Raw genomic sequence first — 21,876 nt, forward strand, 5'->3', positions numbered from 1 at the left:
ATAAACTCCATATGAAGAAAATATTATTCAGATTCACATATATTCCTGGCACCATAATGAATGATCACATAACAAACTTCAATCAGCTTGTCGTTGGCTTGATGAATTTAGATGTGACATTTGAAGATGAAGATTTGGCCTTGATGTTGTTGGAATCTCTTCCAGAAGAATTTTTTGAATTCGTTGAGACTACTTTACTCTATAGGAAGGTTGAGGTATCTCTCAGTGAGGTTTGTATTGCTTTATACAGTTATGAATTACGAAGAAAAGATAAAAAGGGTAGCTTCAGTGGCACAGTAGAAGCTTTAGTAGTGAGAGGCCGTTCGAAGAAAAGAAGTAAAGGGAATAAGGAAAGATCGAAGTCTAGAGTTGGCAAAGACCAATGTACCTTTTGCCAGAAAAAGGGGCACTGAAAGAAAGACTGTTTGAAGCTGAAAGAAAAAGCCAAAGGGAAAGCTGTTGCAGATACAAATGTAGCTGAATGTGATTCTGATCATTCATTAGTAATGATGCCATCAACCAATAATTTAGGAGCTTAGATTCTTGATTCAGGTTGTAGCCACCATATGTGTCCCAACTGGGGGTGGTTCTCTGATTTCAAAGAAATAGAGGATGAAGTTGTCTACACAACAAATGACAACACTTGTAAAACTGCTGGAATTGGTTCAGTTCGGTTAAAGAATCATGATGGATTAATTAGAATTCTGACTGATGTTAGATATGTGCCAAGTTTGACAAGAAACCTGATTTCTTTGGGAGTTTTGGCAAGAAAGGGCTTCACTATTGTCATTAAAAATAAAACTTTGAAGGTTATTTCTGGGGCACTTGTTGTGATGAAAGGTGTTCAGCAAAGTAATAACTTGTATTACTATCTTGGTAATCTAGTTATTGGTATAACAATAGCAGTTTTTAGTTATAATGAGGAACTAGAAGCAACCAATTTGTGGCATATACACTTGGGAAATGCAGGCGAAAAATCCTTGAAACTTTTGGCAAATCAAGGATTATTGCAGGGAGTGAAGTCTGCAAATTGAATTTCTATGAACATTATGTCAAGGGGAAACAAACAAGAGTGAAGTTTGATACTGCAATCCATGATACTAAGGGTATTTTGGATTATGTTCACTCAGATGTATTGGGACTCTCTAAGACAGCTTCAATAGGAGGCAAACATTATTATGTTTCCTTCGTTGATGATTTTTTTCGAAGAGTGTGAGTGTACACTATAAAGATAAAGGATGAAGTGTTAGGAGTTTTTCTCACCTGGAAAAAGATGGTAGAAACTCAGACGGGCAGAAAGATCAAACGTCTCCGAACAGATAATGGAGGAGAGTATACAAGTGATCCTTTTATGAAAGTCTGCCAAGATGAAGGTATTGTGAGACACTTCACTATCAGAAATACACCACAACATAATGGGGTGGCAGAAAAGATGAACTAGACTCTATTGGAGAAAATTCAGTATATGTTGTCCAATGCTGGATTGGGCACACAGTTCTGGTTTGAGGCTGTAACATACGCTTGTCATCTCGTCAATCATTTGCCATCAACTACTATCAACATAAAACACTTTTAGAGGTCTGGTAATGAAAACCTGCTACATATTTTAATTCCTTACATGTTTTTTATTCCACTACATATTATTATGTTAAGGAATCAAAATTGGATTCGAGGACAAGAAAAGCAATTTTCATTGGGATATCATCAGGTGTAAAAGGATATCTTCTATGGTGCCCAGATTCAAAGAAGATAATCTTTAGTAGAGAGGTTACCTTTGAAGAATCAATTATGGTGAAAAAGGTATAAGAACATGAGACAAATGGAGCTTCACAGCAGGTGGAGTATTCTCCCAAACAGGTGCAGTTTGATGATAGTAGAAGTACTGAACCATCAATAGATCAGTCTGATAAATCTACTCCTATAGAAGAAGTGGAGTTAGAGGATGAATCAGGTGATGAAGTAGAGGTTCCAGCACAAGAACCTTCACGGCAACATGAGTCAATTGCATTGAGTAAACCAAAGAGGAACACTAGCTTCAAATGTTGATGTTCCGGCCACTTATATTGAAGCTGTACCTAGCTCTGAGGTAGATAAGTGGAAAATGGGTATGGAGGAAGAAATGCAATCCCTTGAGAAAAACCAGATGTGGAAGCTAGCTAGTCTGTCTAAGGGAAAGAAAGCAATTGGTTTCAAATGGGTATTTGCAAAGAAGGATGGATTTCATAACAAGAATGATGTTCGCTACAAGACAAGATTGGTAGCTAAGGGCTATGCTCAGAAGAAAGGAATTGACTACAATGAAATTTTTCTCCAGTAGTGAAGCCTTCCTACATTAGAATATTATTGGCCTTGGTAGCACAATTGAATTTGGAACTAATTCAAATGGATATAAAAACTGCATTCTTGTATGGTGATTTAGAAGAAAAAATCTACATGGATCAGCCTGAAGGATTTAGGGTTGCCGGAAAAGAAAATTTAGTGTGCAAATTGAACAGATCGTTGTATGGTTTGAAACAGTAACCAAAGCAGTGGTATAAACAATTTGATAAGTTTATGATAAGGCAAAGGTGCACAAGAAACAAATATGATCATTGTGTATTCTTAAAAAGGCTACAGGATGGATTGTTTATCTATCTTCTCCTTTATGTTGATAATATGCTGATTGCATCGAAGAATAGAGGAAAAAATAAATAGTTAAAGGCTCAACTAAATCAAGAGTTTGAAATGAATGATTTAGGTGAAGCTAGAAAGATTCTTGGTATGGAGATAAGCAGAGACAGAAAATTGGGGAGACTTTGTTTAACTCACAAGGAATATCTAAGAAAGGTACTGAAGCAGTTTGGAATTGATGAAACGATAAAGCCTGCCAATACACCACTTGCTCCTCATTTTAAACTCAGTGCTTCTCAATCTCTAAAGAATGATGAAGACCGAGAATATATGTCAAAGGTTTCATATGCAAATGTAATTGGTAGCTTGATGTATGCTATGGTGTGTACAAGGCCTGACATTTCACAAGCAGTCAGAGTTGTGAGTAGGTATATGCATGATCTTGGAAAAGGACATTGGCAAGCTGTGAAATGGATCCTAAGGTATATTCAGAATACTGTGGATGTTGGATTAATGTTTGAACAGGATGAGACGTTTGGTCTGAGTGTGGTCGGATATTATGATTCTGACTACGCAGGTGATTTGCATAAACGTCGGTCAACTACTGGCTATGTGTTTACACTTACAAAAGCACCAGTTAGTTGGAAGTCTACTTTGCAGTCAACGGTTGCTTTGTCTACAACAGAAGCAAAGTATATGGCAGTTATAGAAGCTGTAAAAGAGGCAATTTGGCTTCAGGGGTTAGTGAAATACTTGAAAATTGATCAGAAGCACATCAAAGTGCGTTGTGATAGACAGAGTGCTATCTGTTTAGCTAAAAACCAAGTATATCATTCAAGGACAAAGCATATCGATGTGCGTTATTACTTTATGAGAGAAATTCTTGAAGAATGTGAGATACTTCTTCAGAAGATCCCAACTGCTGAAAATCCTGCAGATATGACTATGAAAGTAGTAATTGGTGTCAAGTTCCAACATTGGTTGGACTTGATAAATGTTTTGAAAATTTGAAGATGGGAGCTTCAAACGCATTTGGAGGCATAGCTAAATTTGTGATGAAAGAAAACAGAGAATGTTTGATTAGGCTTAGGAAGTCGCCAAGATGGAAATTTGTTATTTTTAGCTCTTTTCCTATCCCACATTGAAAGCTAAAAAAACAAAGAAGTGGTTCCAAGTTTATAAATAGTGGGCATTCTCTCCTTTTTCAACTGTTAAGAAAAACAATGGGCCTTATATTTTTATGGACTAAATTATATTTTTCTTCTTTCTTTTCTTAGTAATATTTCCTTGTAATTCTATTGAATTAAAGAAATACTATTTTGGTAGTGCCCGAGGAAGTAAACATAATTTTGGCTGAACCTAGTTAAAGTTCTGGTGTTCCTTTTCTTATTGTTTATTTAATAACTTATTTATTAGGTAATTTTACATGTGATATAGTATATCTAAAATTATGTAAGAATTTATTTGTTAGTTGTAATTTTTCGTATAATTTATACGATTGCAGCGTGGAACATTTTTTTCATAACTCATCTCACATTAATAACTTTATAACGTGCCACTCAACATAATAATGAGCTTTTTTCAGAAATGGCCACAGCCATGCATCATCTGAACTTTCAGGAAGGAAATAGCCAGTTTGGGGCAAAGGACAAAATACTGAGCTAGCAGATTAATAGATCCATCTATTTTACTGTAGCAAATCAGTTAACTGCAAATCCGAAGTTCTTTCAGTTTGTTATGCTGGTCTCTCTGTTCCTCCGAAGAAGAGAAGAAGCTCTCTAGTATTTTCAAACTATGCTCATTGTAATAGTTTGAGTCTGGTTTATTGGCTGTAGGATTATGCATTTTGCGTGCACTTGTCAAGGTAAATCTGAATGACCTTGTAAAGATCGTGGCATTGTTTTTAAGGGAAACAAGATAAGCTCTAGAAGCTTAATCAATTTAACTCTATTGGCTAAACCAAACATGATTTTGCAAAGTAGTAGAGGCCTGATTTTAGTTGGAAACAACAAGCTGCTGAAGCCATGCATGTACTTCTGCAAAAAAGTAAGCTTTTAATACTTAAGCTGCATTAGGTCATCACGAAAGGAAACAAAATTGCTGGTGTAAATTAAGCTTTCAATTACTTTATACGCAAAGAAGACCAAGTATTTTAGATTGTCGTCAGCTGCATCCAGCACTAAAATGATCATTTGACCAATAAACTGAGAAAACAGACAGATGGTAAAAAGCATCACAAAGATAACACGCATAAATGCTAGGGAAAAGGAAGAAAAGATTCAACGAAATTCAGCGTTTCACATCTCAGCCGTCAATATCTAGCGCACCTGATAAGAGAAAAAGAACGGCTAGATTTTCTGTATTATCTTTGCCTCACCAGAATTGATGGGTATAATGAATAGGTTTTGCTTTATGTGTTAGAACAATTTTCTTAAATTGAATATGGAGATATCTGTTGAGACTTCAAGGGTTCTTGCAACCTCCATCTTTATGTAGAGCACCCAGAAATTTGTTTATGAGAGACGATAGTGGGGCAACAACATGACCGATATTCATGCGCTCTTGTGGTGATACAGTAGAACAAGCGATCCCAATTTTAAATATTGACTCAATAAGAATAGGGTCCAATGATGGATGCAGGTAAAAGATCGGGTCTTACCTAGCCCTTTAACCTTGAAAGTATAGCAAAAATCTCTCATTTAGAAGAATATTATATTTAGGACTTATTACTTTATGATTTTTTTCTTAATTGGTTTACGACCTTACTTTATATGTAGGGTTCTAAGCACCTTATTAAGCAAAAATTTATAGGAGTACTTTTTCTAAATTTTAGTATTCTACTTTGGAATCAACAAATTTTGATGGCTATTCTTTTAGTATTCGCGTGTGAATTAATATTACTTTTTTGATAATTATGCTGAATAGATATGTTAATAATTGTTGTAGAATAATCTAGAATATTATAGAATATGTAGTAAATAATAGAAGACAGAGTGTAATTAATTAGAGATGATTCTAGAAATTAGAATATTCTAGAATAGAAACTTCTCCAATTTTATATATATATATATATATACTTCCATTAGCAATAAAAAAAATAACTATTTTAGATTTATTTTTTTTTACTTTTATATGGTATCAGAGCCTAATCTGATTAGCTGATCCTCTTTGCTTCAGATTGCACAAGTGAGCAATCATTTGTTAAAAATAATTTTCTGCCCTAGTAAGCAGTACTGCGAGATTCTTATGGTGTTTCTTACTTTGTTGCCTGTGTCTTTGTTATTTGGACACTGGTATTATCCATTTTGTTCTCTGCTGCCTACTGTTGTAATCATGAGTGGTACCAAAACAGTTTCTGTCACTACTGATATCATTCCGGCAATGACGAAAATTACGGATCAAAAATTAAATTGGTCCAATTTTCGTAGATGGAGCAAGACTGTACATGTGTATTTACGAAGCATCAACAAGACTTATCACCTGACAGATAATCCTCCGGATGACAATACCAAAGAAGTTTGATTAACAGATGATGCCCGCATATTCTTACAGCTGAGAAACTCAATTGACGGTGAAATACTTCCTCTCATTGATCACTATGAGTATGTTAAGAAATTAATGGATTATCTGAATTTTATGTATTCGAGTAAATGCAATATCTCTCATATTTATGATGTGTGCCGGAGCTTTCATCTTACCGAACAACAAGATCAATCTCTCACTACTTATTTTATGAACTTTAAGCGTACTTATGAAGAGCTTAATGTTTTATTGCCCTTTAGTCCTGATGTGACAGTCCAACAGGCTTAACGAGAACAAATAGCTATAATGAGTTTTCTTACTAGTCTTCATCCTGAATTTAAGTCAGTAAAATCTCAAATTCTTTCCAGTCTCCAAATTCCAACATTACAGGAGACTTTTAGTAGGGTTGTCCGCAATGAATCAACCCCATCAGTTGATCCATCTCAGCTGACTAATGCCCTTATCAGTCGAAATACTGATTCTGGGCGTTTCAGTAGGAACATTAATAAAGGAGGAAGTTCAAGTAATTAGATTCCATAACAAGGGGGATTGTCTGCTACTATTGTCATGAGCCCGGACACACAACACGAAATTGCAAGAAATTACAAAATAGGCTTCAAAGGAATCCGTCTGTGCATATTGCAGCTACTACAACTCCTTCTCCTCAACCAACTGATAAGACAATCATGGTTTCTATAGATGAATATGTTAAATTCTCTCAATATCAAGAGACATTAAGGTCCCCCTTGCAGCCTATCACTGCTATTGCCAACTTAGTAATCCAAGTCAATGTCTTCTTTCCTCTTCATCAAAATGGGTCATTGATTTTGGTACTACAGATCATATGACAGGTAACCCCAATCTATTTTCCTCTTTTCAACCACATTCCTCTTCTAGTACTGTTAGTTTAGCAGATGGATCGCCCTCACGTGTTATTGGCACAGGCACTATTAATGCAACTTCATCCCTTTCTTTATCATTTGTCTTACATCTTCCACAATTTTCCTTCAATTTAATCTCTGTTAGCAAACTTACTCGAGTGTTAAATTGTTGTATCTCATTTTATTCTTAACTACTATCTTTTTCAGGATCTTATGATGAAAAAGATTATTGGTAGAGGACATGAGTCAGGAGGACTATACATATTGGATACTCAGGTGCCTAAATCCATTACATGTTCCAGTGCCCTCAATCCGTTCAATATTCACTGTCGATTGGGTCATCCATCACTTTCGCTACTAAAACAGTTATATCCTCACTTTTCTAGTATATATACTTTAAATTGTGAGTCTTGTCAGTTTGTCAAACATCATCATGTGTTTTCAGGTCCAAGAGTCAATAAACGGGCTAGTAGTCCTTTAGAATTAGTTCATTCTAACATTTGGGGTCCTTGTTCTGTAGTGTCTAAAACTGGATTTCGTTATTTTGTCACTTTTGTCGATGATTATTCTCGTGTTACTTGGCTTTATTTAATAAAAAGTCATTCTCAGTTATTTTCATATTTTTCTAGTTTTTGTGTTGAAATTAAAACACAATTTAATCTTTCTGTGCTTAACTTAAGAAGTAAAAATGGAAAAGAATACTTATCCCACTCTTTTCAAACTTGCATGACTCAAAATGGTATTTTTTTCATCAAACTTCTTGTGTAGATACACCTTCTCAGTATGGTGTAGCTGAAAGGAAAAATAGGCACCTCCTTAAAACAACTAGAGCTCTTCTATTTCAGATGCAAGTTCCTAAATCATTCTGGGCTGATGCGGTTTCAACTGCTTGTTTCTTAATCAATCGTATGCCATCTTCTATCCTTCATGGTAAGCCTCCTTATAGTATTTTATTTCCTAATAAACTTTTATTTCCTATCGAACCACGAATCTTTGGTGTACATGTTTTGTCAGAGATGTTCGTTCTCATGTTACAAAATTAGATCCTAAGTCTCTTATGTGTGTCTTTCTTGGTTATTCTCATCTTCAGAAGGGATATCGTTGTTATTGTCCTGATCTTAATCAATACTTGGTATCTACTGATGTTACTTTTTTCGAAAGCACTCGGTTTTTCTCTGTATCTCCTTCTTCAGAATAAGCTGAGGGTGATGATTAGTTGATTTATACGACTACTAGCATAGTAGCTGCGAACTCCAATCCACCACAAATTTAGCGACCACCTATTCCAAAAGGCTGGTTTCCAGCAATTCATGTCTTGTACCTATGGCTTTTTCATTATCAGATCCTTGTCCTGATTTGGACCTTCCTATTGCCATTCAGAAAAGTAAGCGTCAGTGCACTTATCCCATTTCTTCCTTTGTATCTTATGATCATTTGTCACCTTCTTCCTATTCTTTTATTGCTTCTATCGATTCCATCACTATTTCCAAAATAATGCATGAAGCTTTATCTCACTCTGGTTGGCGCCACGCTATGATAGAAAAGATGAATGCATTAGATGCAAATGGTACTTGACAATTGGTTGATTTACCTGCAGGCAAAAAGGCGATTGGATGTAAATGGGTATTTACCATCAAAGTTAATCCGGATGGGTCAGTGGCTCACCTCAAAGCCCGCTTAGTAGCAAAAGGCTATGCTCAGACTTATGGAGTAGATTATTCTGATACTTTCTCTCCTATTGCTAAAATGGCATCTGTTCGGATTTTCATCTCTCTAGCCGCTACACATGACTGACCATTAAATCAACTCGACATCAAAGATGCCTTTCTTCATGGTAATCTTAAGGAAGAAGTTTACATGGAGCAACCACCTGGATTTGTTGCTCAGGGGGAGTCTAGGAAGGTATGTCATCTTCACAAATCATTATATGGGTTGAAACAAAGCCCGTGAACTTGGTTTGGAAAATTCAGTAAAGCTGTTGAGATATTTGGGATGAGAAAATGCAAATCTAATCACTCAGTTTTCTATAAACACTCAGAATCTGGCATCATTCTGTTAGTGGTATATGTGGATGATATTGTCATCACTAGGAGTGATTTTACAGGCATTTCATCACTTAAGTCCTTCCTTCATTCCTAGTTTCACACGAAAGATATGGAAAATCTGAAATATCTTTTGGGTGTTGAGGTAATAAGAAGCAAGAAAGGTATTTTTCTGTCCCAACGAAAATATGTCCTTGATTTACTACAAGAAATAGGAAAATTGAGGGCAAAATCGTGCAATGCACCAATGCATCCTAATATGAAATTCACAGAAGATGGTGAATTATTTGAGCATCCTGAGAGATATAGACGGCTAGTTGGGAAGTTGAATTACCTTACAATAACTCGACCTGATATTGCCTATTCAGTTAGTGTTGTTAGTTAATTTATGGTAGCTCCAACAGTTCATCATTGGGCAGCCTTAGAACAAATATTGTGTTATCTAAAAAGAGCTCCAGGACGAGGAATTCTCTATCAAAATCATGGGCACACTCAAATCGAATGCTTCTCGGATGCAGATTGGGCAGGTTCTAAAATGGACAAAAGGTCCACTACAGACTATTGTGTTTTTCTTGGAGGAAATCTAGTCTCATAGAAAAGCGAGAAGCAAAATGTTGTATCTCGATCAAGCGCAGAGTCAAAATACAGAGCTATGGCAAAAGCAACATGTGAAATTATATGGATATACCAACTTCTGATAGAAATTGGTATAAAAATATCTTTGCCGGTAAGACTTTGGTGTGATAATAAAGCTGCACTTCATATTGCTACTAATCCAGTGTTTCATGAGCGAACAAAATACATCGAGATTGATTGTCACTTTGTTCATGAAAAACTATAACAAGGTCTAATCACTACTAGTTATGTGAAGACAGGAGATCAGATAAGGGATATATTTACGAAAACTTTAAATGGAGTTAGAATGGACTACTTTTGTAACAAGCTGAACATAATTGATATCTATGTTCCAGCTTGAGGGAGAGTGTTGTAGAATAATTTAGAATATTATAGAATATGGAGTAATTAATAGAAGATAAAGTGTAATTAATTAGAGATGATTCTAGAGATTAGAATATTTTAGAATAGAAACTTCTCTAATTATATATATATATATATATATATATATATATATATATATATATATTTCCATGATCAATAAAAAACAACAATTTCATATTTATTTTCTATTTTTATAATAATAAATAATTTTTTAATTATTCGGTTATCTTTTTTATTGAAGTTTCGCTGTGTCTCATTATTGAGTGCTTGGTTGTCACGCACAAAAGATGGTAAACTACACCAAGTGCAAGAAGATGCATATTTCTAGGCTATTAGGGTGAAGCGATACATGCTACTGGGGTAAGTTGATTTATAACTGAACTAAATGCATTTGACTCGATGATTGGTCATATCAAGAACATCAAGTTCAATCACATACACAGAGAAAAGAACTTCTTTGCTGATTCTCTGGCAAAACAAGGTGTTCGAAGAACTGAAGAATTCCTTGCTTGGCTAGACAATTGAGTTCCATGCTTTGCACTTCATACTGCTGTTGTATTGCTACAGTTCTTGTTAAACTCTCAGTAGGGCCTTTATGCATTGGATTTGCTCATTGCCTACATGTGAAAATGCATTGGTGCTGATGCTTCTGTGGGTTGTCTCTAATCTGGTGAGTTCTTAGTTGGGGGTGTAAAGGGGTGGTCTAATGACCGGGGTAGTTACTCACCATGTAAGCTGATTTCCCCTTTTTCTAATCTCAATAATTTTGCTGGTTTATCAAAGAAAACAATTGATCTCAAGTCACTTGAGTTCATAATAAGTAGGGATATGATGAATTTACAAGTCAAAACTCCGAAGATTGTGTAGAAAAAGAAGCTCTTTTCTAATCTAATGAAGATATATAAGATGCAATAATAAGTTGAAAAAGATGCATTTGAAAATAACAGTATAGCATTGCTACAACCAAAGGGAAAAAGGCAAATAAGGCTGCCTGAAAGATGCGTATATGAGGATTTCTCCATGATAGTAGCAAAACACCTTGATGGTAATTAACTTCCATGTTCTTATAAAGAGGCTATGTCTTGCTACAAATCTTCTCATTTGCCCAGTTAGATTTCCTAATAAAAGATTCATCCTTGATATTGCATTGTCAACTAGGTCTCGTTACTATTCAAGCTTTATATATCTAAATCATGATCAAACAAATTTGCGCATTAGCATTGCAGAATATTACAAATATGTCTTTTTTCCCACTAGACTATAAAAAATGGCTAAGAAATTGAAATTTTCCTGAAGAATTTGTTGGGGACGTTAGTTCAAGTGGGAGCTATTGCTTCAAGCCTCTATAGTAAAGAAAGACTAGACTTTTTCCTATTGCTAGAATGATATCTAAGGAAAGCTAAGTAGAATCCTATTTAAACTGCTTTCTTTTTCAATTACTTATGTATTTTATGGAGCTAGTGAGCAATCCTTTAACCTATTAACATTGAAATTATTAAATTAAATTTCTTTACATCAGCATAACGCGTACATGTACCATGTATAAGTGATGGACTTTCTTGTATGAAATGAAAACTAATAGAAAGTAATTAAAAAAATTAAACAACTACCTTAATTTGTTTTTATTTTCTTTTGTTCTTTCTTTTTTATCTCTCCAAGTTTTGACAATTCTCAAAAATTCAAATTTCAAGATATCTCTCTCTATATATAAATATATTCATCACTATCACCTCATATTCACTTAAGTATTATTTGTATATACATCTTAAAGAGTAGTTATGATATATTATTCAAATAATAATCGTATATCTTATAAAAGTTTTCGATTTACCAAGGACAAAGGGCATGATAGATGGATGGTAACTCGCCAGAATGACCATAAATTATTATTTCAATTTAATGTACATTTTGTTAATATTAAACTGTATTTTTGTTGAGTTCAATCAACCCTTTAGTTTGGAGGATATTTTATTTAAAATGATGTAATCATTGAATTGAATTGGAATAATTATATAAAATAGTTATTTAATTTTACTGGCAGAGCTACGGGAACCGAAGGTGGCCATTGCCCGTTCTAAGTGGAGTAAATTTTATTAGTGGATATAGTAATATATTTTATATATTTTTAAAATTTGATTTTATTATGAAGATTTGACCCTTAAACTTAATCATGGCTTTATTATAAAATTGTAATTTATTTTATTTTAATTATTCAACTTTTTAAATCTACAAATTAGTTACTTTTTTAATAAAAAAATTGACATGTTGTATTTCTTCTATTTTTCTATTTTCTATTTGCTATTTTTATTTCATTTATAATAACTAAACTAAAATACAATCAAAGTTTAATAATAAAGTTTTGTGACAAAAACAAACCCAATTATAATGTTCAATGAGAATTTGCATAATTATCCCCATTGAATTTGGAGAGAAATTGCTTGCAATATTTAGTTAGGCAGTCACTTGTATCCCAAATATTTTACTCAGTTGGCTAGCTTTGATATATATCTCTTAGGTGCTGCAGTTACATTAATGGAGTATTTAATTATCTGTATTTCAATGCAGTTGATCTCAAGGCTCTAGCTCCATGACATATACGTATATATGACAGCTGAACATTTAAAAATCTTTGCAAAGTTTTTTATTTCTTTTGACCATGTATAGTTGCGTAGATCTTTCTGCAATGGAAATCTGGCAACCCAACTTCATATTTTTATTTTTTTTCTGACAATTGCCCAGTCTAAGTCCATGTTCAAGCATTATTTTTATCTGAACCTAAGATTACGGTATTACTGGCAAGGCTCTTGTAAACTTCTATATATAGTCTTGCATGGTACTTATGGAGGTTACTGGAAGGTGTGGGCGTTTCTATTGAGGTAGGAACTGAAGCTTAATGAAGTTCATTTATACAGTATGTACCTGTTTTCTTTTTTCTTTTCCTTTTCTTCTTTTTTAATGGTATAGACATAGTGATGGTATTAGATGTTAATACATGTACTTGACATATATTTTCCTGCTTCCAGGTTTCAATTGCTACTTGACTGCGTGAGTAAGACTAGCCCATTACTTCCAGGGTTCAGGGATTATTGCTTCAGGTATTATATAGTTTTATACATCTATATATAGCATATATGTTCGGTGTGAAAGTGTATATATTGATACATATATGATGATTAGTTGGGAAATTAATAAAAATTCTTGAGATGGAAAAGTTATTGTTGCATTAACATACTAATTTATTGATTTCCTGTTGTAGGTTCTCAAAATTTTAACAGGAGGCATGAGTACTATCATAACTGCAATTATATCTGCATCAATTAGTCTTGTGTCAATATGTTATACTGTGTCCAAAGATGCATATGCATATCTGGAGAAGAAACTTCAGTATTCAAGGAACTTGGAAGAAAACTACGAGGCGTTGTACTGGGGACTAGACAACCTCCTCCGTTTAAGGACTGACATCAACCAATACATCCAGAGAAAGGGAATAAAATCGCCCACGATTTGCAAGAACTGGAATAATAGGGTGTGGAAGATTGATGGTGAATCAAGAATTTTATTCAACAAATATAGGCGTACAAGGAAATCATGGGTCCTGCCACGAGCAAAACTTAGTAGAAAAATGGTCAAGTTGTTGGAGAAAATTACGGATCTCCAAAATGATGGGAAAGAATTAGGCAAGTTACTTACAGGAAACAGCAGGAATAAGTAAGACAACAGGAAAAATTGGAGATTTTTTGGGTGTGTAAATTAAGTGTCGAGTGAACTTTCAGACTTGGTATTGTTTGTTTTCCTTTTTAAATTTCTTTTCAATATTCAGCTTGCTACTGTAACTGTAAATATGTTGAAGGATGTTTCTGTTTAACGATGTTCTAGCAATGGAATTGATGCTCACTGCTCAGCATATATATATATCTTGTTGCTGCTCCAAGCATGTCTTCAAATGATGAGAATCTTCATGTTTGTTGTCACACTGTATTTCGAGAGCATCTAAAAGGATACAGACTTTAATTAAAGAAGTCTAATTAGAAAAATTTCAACTTGAATTCTATGCAGAGTTCTTTTGGCTATTTTCAGTACATGACACTTAATTATTGAATTAATAACATATATTCTAAATATTCTATATTCGAGCAATGACAGAGTAACACAAATTTTAAAATTTTATTACTTTTCTATACTTGTCATAACTACAGAATTATAATACACCGAGAGTAGCGAAGAAAAATGGCTACGTATATATTTGAGATCCAGTTAGTCTTCTTATGTGTTAACAACTTTGTACACAAGGAGGGGAGACAAGGAGAAAGGAATAAAATCAACAACAGTACTGGAAGGAATAACCACTATAGAGGAAGAAAAATATAGAAAGTAGCATCATAAAAAAACTAAAAAGCAGAAAGAACATACATCAAGAACCAGCAAAGAAATATAGCCAGGACAGAAATGAGCTACATAATAAGAACAGAAATCCTCAAATACAAGCAATCAGGTCAGATGTTCTAGAATTACCAAGCTTGTCAGCCATAGAATTATTACTTCTTTATATGTGAACAAGGAGACATTATCAATACAAAGTTCCAATAGGACAGAACTCAGGATGTAATATGGGTACTAAGACAGGACATTATAATATGTAGACCAGAAGAAACATAGACAAAGACGTATTATAAATTTATAATAGCAATCAAGCATACAATTAATTTTAAGTAGAACCCATAATAGAAAAATTAGTAAGTGATTGAAATAATAATGTCTATTCTAAGAAATAGCAAGCTTTGTCATTGACAGTTATGGTTTTCTTCATTCCTGGCCACCTTCAATGGCGTATGGATGATCGGACTTCATGGATTAACTCCACACCTTGTAAGCTTTCACATGCCGTTAATTTCACAATAATCGAACACTGTTGAGAATTTAACGACCGAGAATATTTGATAATTTTCAAGATAATAAGTGATTTGAACGAAAAATCTAACATAAAAAATGCGATCTATGCAGCGAGACGAGTCAGTTGATATCTTTGGATCATTAATTAGATATTGACAACTCGTGATGGGTAGCCTGACCTATACGCTTTTAGATAAATTATTTAGCCAGCTGATTTTAAATTATTAATTAAATTTCAGTAGATTAAATATATTATTATTATTATTTTATTATTATTATTATTATTATTATTATTATTATTATTATTATTATTGTGACAATAAATACAGAATTATTGATTATGAAAATTAAGTAATTTCTTAGTAATAAATGAATCAAAGATTAATCGGTGGGTATGAGAAACTATCTCAGTATTGTCGGGTTAATATTATTATAAAGTAAATAAGTTATTAGAGCATATTAGTTTAAGTTAATTATGATAGTTGGTAATTAGATATTGTTGGTGACACTGTAATATTTTAGAATAATTATTATTAGGGGTAATTACTATTTGCGTCCCGTATTTTTTTATATTATATTAATTATCTCTTGACATTTAAAAAATATTTTTTTATCCTTTTATTTTGTAATTTTATACTAAAACTCCATCAAATTTTTTGTTAAACAACTGTTAATTAGGCTTGATTTTATACTATTTACCCATTAATCTTTGATATAATATATAAATTGTCCTTTATAATTTATTTATTATACTAAAATTCTTTTATCTAATTTTAATTAAAAATCAGTTTTAATGTCTATACAAAAATAATTAATTAATATTTTTTAATTACTCTAATTTTTAATATAATTAAATTCAAGTAAAAATTAAATATCTTAAAAGTATTTATATTAATCAAAATATTAAAAATTCATATAATGTAACTTTAAATTGTTAAAATAAAATAAATAATATTTTTATTATTAATTTTATTACAGTAGAATTGTAACTTTGATAAAAAGTTTGAGAATCAAATTATATTTTTTTATCAATTTAGTTTTTTAATTATATTGAGTTTTAAAACGTAAGAAGATTTTAGTACAATAAATAAAATATAATTTATGTATTACACAAAAAAAATCAGAAGGCAAATACCATAAAATCAAATCTAATTAACGATCTCCTAACAGAAATTCTGACGAAATGGATTTTTAGTATAAAATTATAAAATAGAATGATGAAAAAATATATTTTTTAAATATCATGAGGTAACTATTATAACATAGAAAAATACAATGAGCAAATAGTAATTACCTTTTATTATTAATAGTATTACTATTTGGATTAATTCGCAGTTCTTATTTAAAAGAATTATTTTTGTTGAAGATAATGTTTGAATTACGTTATGGATATTTGAGACTGTAGATTAGATATTTAATTGGATGATTAGAGAGAAATTGAAACTTGGAGACTCCCAATAGGCATTTTGTGAGTTGTGTTATCTTGCAAGAAATTGGACCCGTTTTATGGAAAAAAAAATAGTTTGATTTACGGAGAAGATGTTGTCAGATAGAATTAATTAAATTTTAAAAATAGAGAATTAATAAAATTATTAAGAATAAGGTTAGACATTAGACAAAAATTGTAAAGCAATAAGATTATCAATTTATTTTAAATTATGTTTATGCGTAAATTAAGAGATTGAGGCTCGAATATAGTTGTTCAAAAGGTATAGTTCGATACAAATTTTACATACTAAATGAGTAGATAAATTTATAATATAATATCTTTTTCTAATCCAATAATTATACATTTATGATTTCTTGCAATTTTTCTATTGAAATTAGTTTATTTTAAGGCAATTTAGAATCGGAATAACATTTAGAGAATTTGGGAACAAATAACTGTATTTTTGTATATCTTTATATATGAAAATAAGATTACTATATCTGGAAAATTGAATATATATATATATATATATATATATATATACTATTTTTAAGACAGCGCTCAGTATATAAAAGTTTTTAGAGTGTATATTGGATGAATTTTTAGTCTACACGCGTAGGATAAATATTTGTGCTTTAATGATATCATATTAGATATTTATTGTGTCCAAGCTAACAAAAATTAGTGTGATATACTTTTGAGTGTGTATTGAGTTTTATTTATTTTATTTTATTGATTTACATAAATTTTAAAAAATTTATTTATATTTTTTGATTCAGTTTTGGATAAGTCTATTAATAATGAATACAAAATTGTTATTTAACCTTTTTACAGATTTAAATGCTTAAAAAATTATTTATTTAGTTTGATATTATTTTTTATTTATCCAACTAGTTATTTTATTAAACGTTTATACTTTTATGTATGTTCATATGATATTATTTCTCCTTTTTATAGACAAGCCCATCACATGTGTACTCTCCAAAGAAATAGCAAAGAAATTTAGAATTGCCTTTTATATTATTTAAGATCTTTTTAAAAGAATTAAGCAACTTCTAGGGTATGAAATTAATAATTTCTTTTTACCAATTGCATAAATAAAAATAAAAAAGAAAGGGTGGCTTGTCCATTTAACCAATCTTCATAAAAACTATATAAAATCATCTATTCAACTAAAACGAAATTTAAAATGATATTACCTAAAACATTCTTATATGTACAAGTTGTGCAAATTTATATTATGGGATCAGACCCGAATCATAGACCATTATTAATTTTTACTAAGACTGGAAATTAATTATTCTTATAAATAATTATAATACATTACTATATATTATCCTACTTACTAGAGAATTTCGTATTGTCAAAATATAAAAATGTTTAAAAAAGCTTATAAATGGTATTTATTTTAATAATGATTGGTTTCAATAAGGCTTAATTCTCAAATTCGATTATTGTTAATGGACTTTGTAATATACTCATTTCGTTAATCACTTCTGAAATTAGAAAAACTAATGATATTCTTGTGAGATTGAGTGACCAATTCTTAGTCTTATATAATTTTTGATATGTATCAATAATTTATAACATATAAAAATATATAATTTTGATATATAAACATAATGATAATATATAATTTTTACATTAATTGTAATTTTAATATTAATATATATAAATATAATTACTATACTAACAAAATAATTATTTATTTTCTTAATTAAGTAATAATTCTAATACTAAAAAAGATCACATTAATAGTATTTTTATTATTAATTTATAAATAAATTAATATATTGGCTAATAAGAAAAAAGAAAAAGAAATTCTAAACTATTCGATTTGATTTTAATATTGTCAATTATGTTATATCAAATTTGTATTATATATTTAATTTGTTTCATATATATTATTTTATTTGGTTCAATAAATATAAATCTCTCATATTTGTTTCCTTTTTACTATTAACTGGTATGCTTCTCTTTTTCTTATTATAAGCTTGTAATTTGTATTCTCTAATATGGTATCAGAACTTCTATGATAAAATAGTTCAGAGTTTGATTCTCAACTACTTCAAATACAATAGACATTTGTATTCATCTATTAAAAATATAAAATTATTTTTAAAATCTCATCTAACAACTTATTTTTTAAATTTTTATAAATTAATCTTCTTTGTTATCTTCATATTATTATTATTATTATTCTTCTTCTTCTAAAATTATTTTTAAAATCTCATCTAACAACTTTGAAAATGATAATCATAAATAACTTTAAAATGATGATCTGAATTCTTCTAAAAGATAAATATGTACACAGGACCTTAATTTCATTCTAACAAAAACGAAAGCCACCTCAAATTCTTAAGGAAATAATATAATTATATATTGATGCAGGCTATCAACCAATGCCTGTAGTTCCAGCCTTTTTAACAGCCGCAGTCAGCATCGCCTCCCTGGCTTACAACGCAGGCAAAGATGCGACTAAACACATCGGCAAAAAAATCAGATATTCCAAGAATCTGAGGAGGAACTATAAGGCCTTGCACTGGGAAGCAGGCTATATCAGTGGTTTAAGCGCAAAGATTGGTCATGTGATTCATAAACGGGGACTGAAGTCCTTGAAAATTTACAGGAGATGGAATAGAAGTGTGTGGGAGGCAGTAGGCGAAGCGAAAACTCTGCAGGAAATATGAAGGCACAAGAAAATCTTGGGTCTTTCGGCGGGCAAAGCTCAGCAAAAAGATGGCAGAGTCGGTAGCAAAAGTTGAAAAGCTTGCAAAAAATGGCATAGAGATGGGCAAATTGCTATCATCAACTCATGGCCACAAGAAAAGGCGGCAACACAAGAGAAAGAAAGGCTAAAGACAAGAAACGATACACCCTCGTCCGCCTAGTGCAGATACAGATGCACAGATGCTTCTTCTTTGACATTCATGTGGATCCATATTTCGCAATTTCAGGTTGTTCAAACTTGAAAAGAAATTTATAATTGTTGTTTAAGAATTTTTTTTTAATTTTCTTTTAAACAAAAATAGGAATTTTCTAATCTTTTAATGTAATTTTGATAGGGGTTTTTTTTTTTTACGTTATTTTGCAAATTAAAATTAAAAATTGGAAGAAAATATATACAGCTATCATTTAAATATGTAAAAATGAAATATATTTTTAATAAAATTAAGTATGACCAATAGAGAATTTCCTTTGTATATACGTAAGGCACTTTGGTTTAGCTTTAATTAGTTGGTCAAATTTAGTATATAAATTAGTGAGAAATATCGTTAATTATGTTTTTATAGAATTATTTTGATTTATAAGAGATATATTACTAGTTTTTTTTTTTAGAAAAAAGTTCATACTTCGTATACATTTCTTGATAAATACATATTATTAAAGTATTTCCGTGTTATCGAAAATCGCATAGATGAAATGGTAAAAGTATTTTACTATTTTAAAACTCTTGAGAAAGTAGTTTGCAATCCATAAGAGTCCTATCTAGCATGCTCTAAATTAATTCTAGATATATATATATCGAAAAGAAAATACCTTTGTACTAGCGATAAAAATAAATGAATTGTAAGGGAAATATGTTCAAAACAATTTAGTCGGTCTGTGTTGGGCAATTTTCGCAGTTATCTGCTATGGAATTTACTAAGAAACCTACCACGGCCAGAGAAGAATTAGACTTTTTCCTATTGCTACAATAATATTTAAGGAAAGCAAGTACAATCCTATTTAATCTGCTTTGTTTCCCAATCACATATGTATTTTATTGAGCTAGTGAGCAACCCTTTAACCTATTAACATTGAAATTATTAAAATTAAACTCAATTACCTCAGCATAATGCGTATATATGCCATGTATTAGTGATGCATTTTCTTGTATGACAAAAGAACTAATAGAAAAGTAATTAAAATAATGTGTATGTAGAATCAAATTAGATAGTAAAAAGAAATTAAACAACTACCTTAATTAGTTTTTATTTTCTTTTATTCTTTCTCTTTTCTCTCCAAATTTTTTTTAGAATTTTTTTTTATTTTGATGATTTATTTAACAATAAAAAGAAATATTTTACATCTTTTATGAGTTTATTAACAATTTCATTAACAATTTAACTCACGAATAAATTTATAAATCTATAAATGAGACAGATTGCTAGCTAACGAGCCAAGTATTAATGGATAAGTTTGAGTTTGATTAGTTAACACTAATGAGATTTTATTAACGAGTTTGAAAGAAACTTTTACTAAATCAAGTTCCGAGTAATTTATGAGAGATTTGGTTTAGTTACTGTCCTATTCTTGGGTGGTGGAGTTACATCAATGGAGTATTTAATTATCTGAATTAAAATGCAGTTGATTTCAAGGCAGTAACACAGATAAAGAATCACCAAAACAATCAAGCTATATATAAAGACTTGCACTCTAATCAACAAAACATCTGCTAAAGAAAATACCAACAACCCGATCAGCACAACAGGGCTAGTAACAACCACCCTACACAATCGTATTGCAGCATTAAGCACATAACCAGATAATTTTTAACTAAAGATTTTGCATTTTCTAGCAAGCCAAGATACCATCAGCCACCAATTCTTTAATCCTCCCAGACACGTTAGGCATAGTATAGCAATCTCAACGTTAAAATTTACTGCATTTCGAGCAGACCAAATATAGTAAATGGATGTCGGAATTCAATCCTCCTAAACTCCATTTCCAGCAGTTTTCACAAAGTTGTATTGACACGATCTTGTTTCATTAATGATCTCACCCAGTAATCAGAAAATTTCCATCATCTAGATGTCTGGTAATCTTCTCATACTTGTTCACCATCGTTTAGTTTAATTTTACTCTATCAAATATAGCTGTTTTTCGCTTCTTCATGCACTCATATTCGTCAAGCAAAGCCTTGGCCTCGATCCCAATCAAGCTCCTCTACTTGGGAGATTTTCTCTAGTTAAGGGGTTAAAAAGAATTATCATTTTAAGGTAAAATTGAACAAAACTCCATTTTTAGGGTAGTTATAAAAGTAATTCTCATTTTGGGTAGTTTTTGGAGGCTGGGGGCTGTCCACTAGTGTATCAGGCGGACAGGGACCATGTCCACCATTAGGAGTAAGACCTTGCATTGGCAAGCAGGCTATATCAGTGGTTTAAGCACAAAGATGGATCATAAGTTAAAGCAGTAACATGACTGCTGCTGAAATCTCTCTATTTGAAGTATTCAATATTGTTGCAAGTCTTCAGCAGCATTTCTCGCACCTCTAGTCATTAGTTGGTCCTAGTCTGTAGTACAAAATCAGCCATGTATATCTGGCATTTATTCCTTATTTTTCTGATAAGTGATTTGTATTCTTTGCTAAACTTTCTGTGCAAGCCAATAAAAGCTGCCCTGTCAAATTCTGTTTCTGCATTTTCTATTTTGGTATCAGAGCTTCTTTTTGGGCAATTTTTTCTTAACCAAAAAAAAAAATCAACCATGACTACTCTTGGAACTCCAAGCTCAAGTG

At 31.5% G+C, this 21,876-nt stretch overlaps 1 long non-coding RNA gene across 2 annotated transcripts; it reads left to right on the forward strand.

Moving 5' to 3' along the window:
* The first annotated feature begins 12,581 nt into the window (after positions 1 to 12,581).
* Positions 12,582 to 13,966, forward strand: LOC112536372. 2 transcript variants are annotated; one of them, XR_003080400.2, is made up of 3 exons: positions 12,582 to 12,965; positions 13,078 to 13,149; positions 13,311 to 13,966. It is a non-coding gene; the product is annotated as an uncharacterized LOC112536372 (long non-coding RNA). The 2 variants fall into 2 exon arrangements; XR_007216421.1 differs by having other exon boundaries at positions 12,582 to 13,149.
* Positions 13,967 to 21,876: the final 7,910 nt, after the last annotated feature.

The sequence above is a fragment of the Ricinus communis genome, chromosome 6 (assembly GCF_019578655.1).
Source record: "Ricinus communis isolate WT05 ecotype wild-type chromosome 6, ASM1957865v1, whole genome shotgun sequence".
Classification (NCBI taxonomy): domain Eukaryota; kingdom Viridiplantae; phylum Streptophyta; class Magnoliopsida; order Malpighiales; family Euphorbiaceae; genus Ricinus; species Ricinus communis.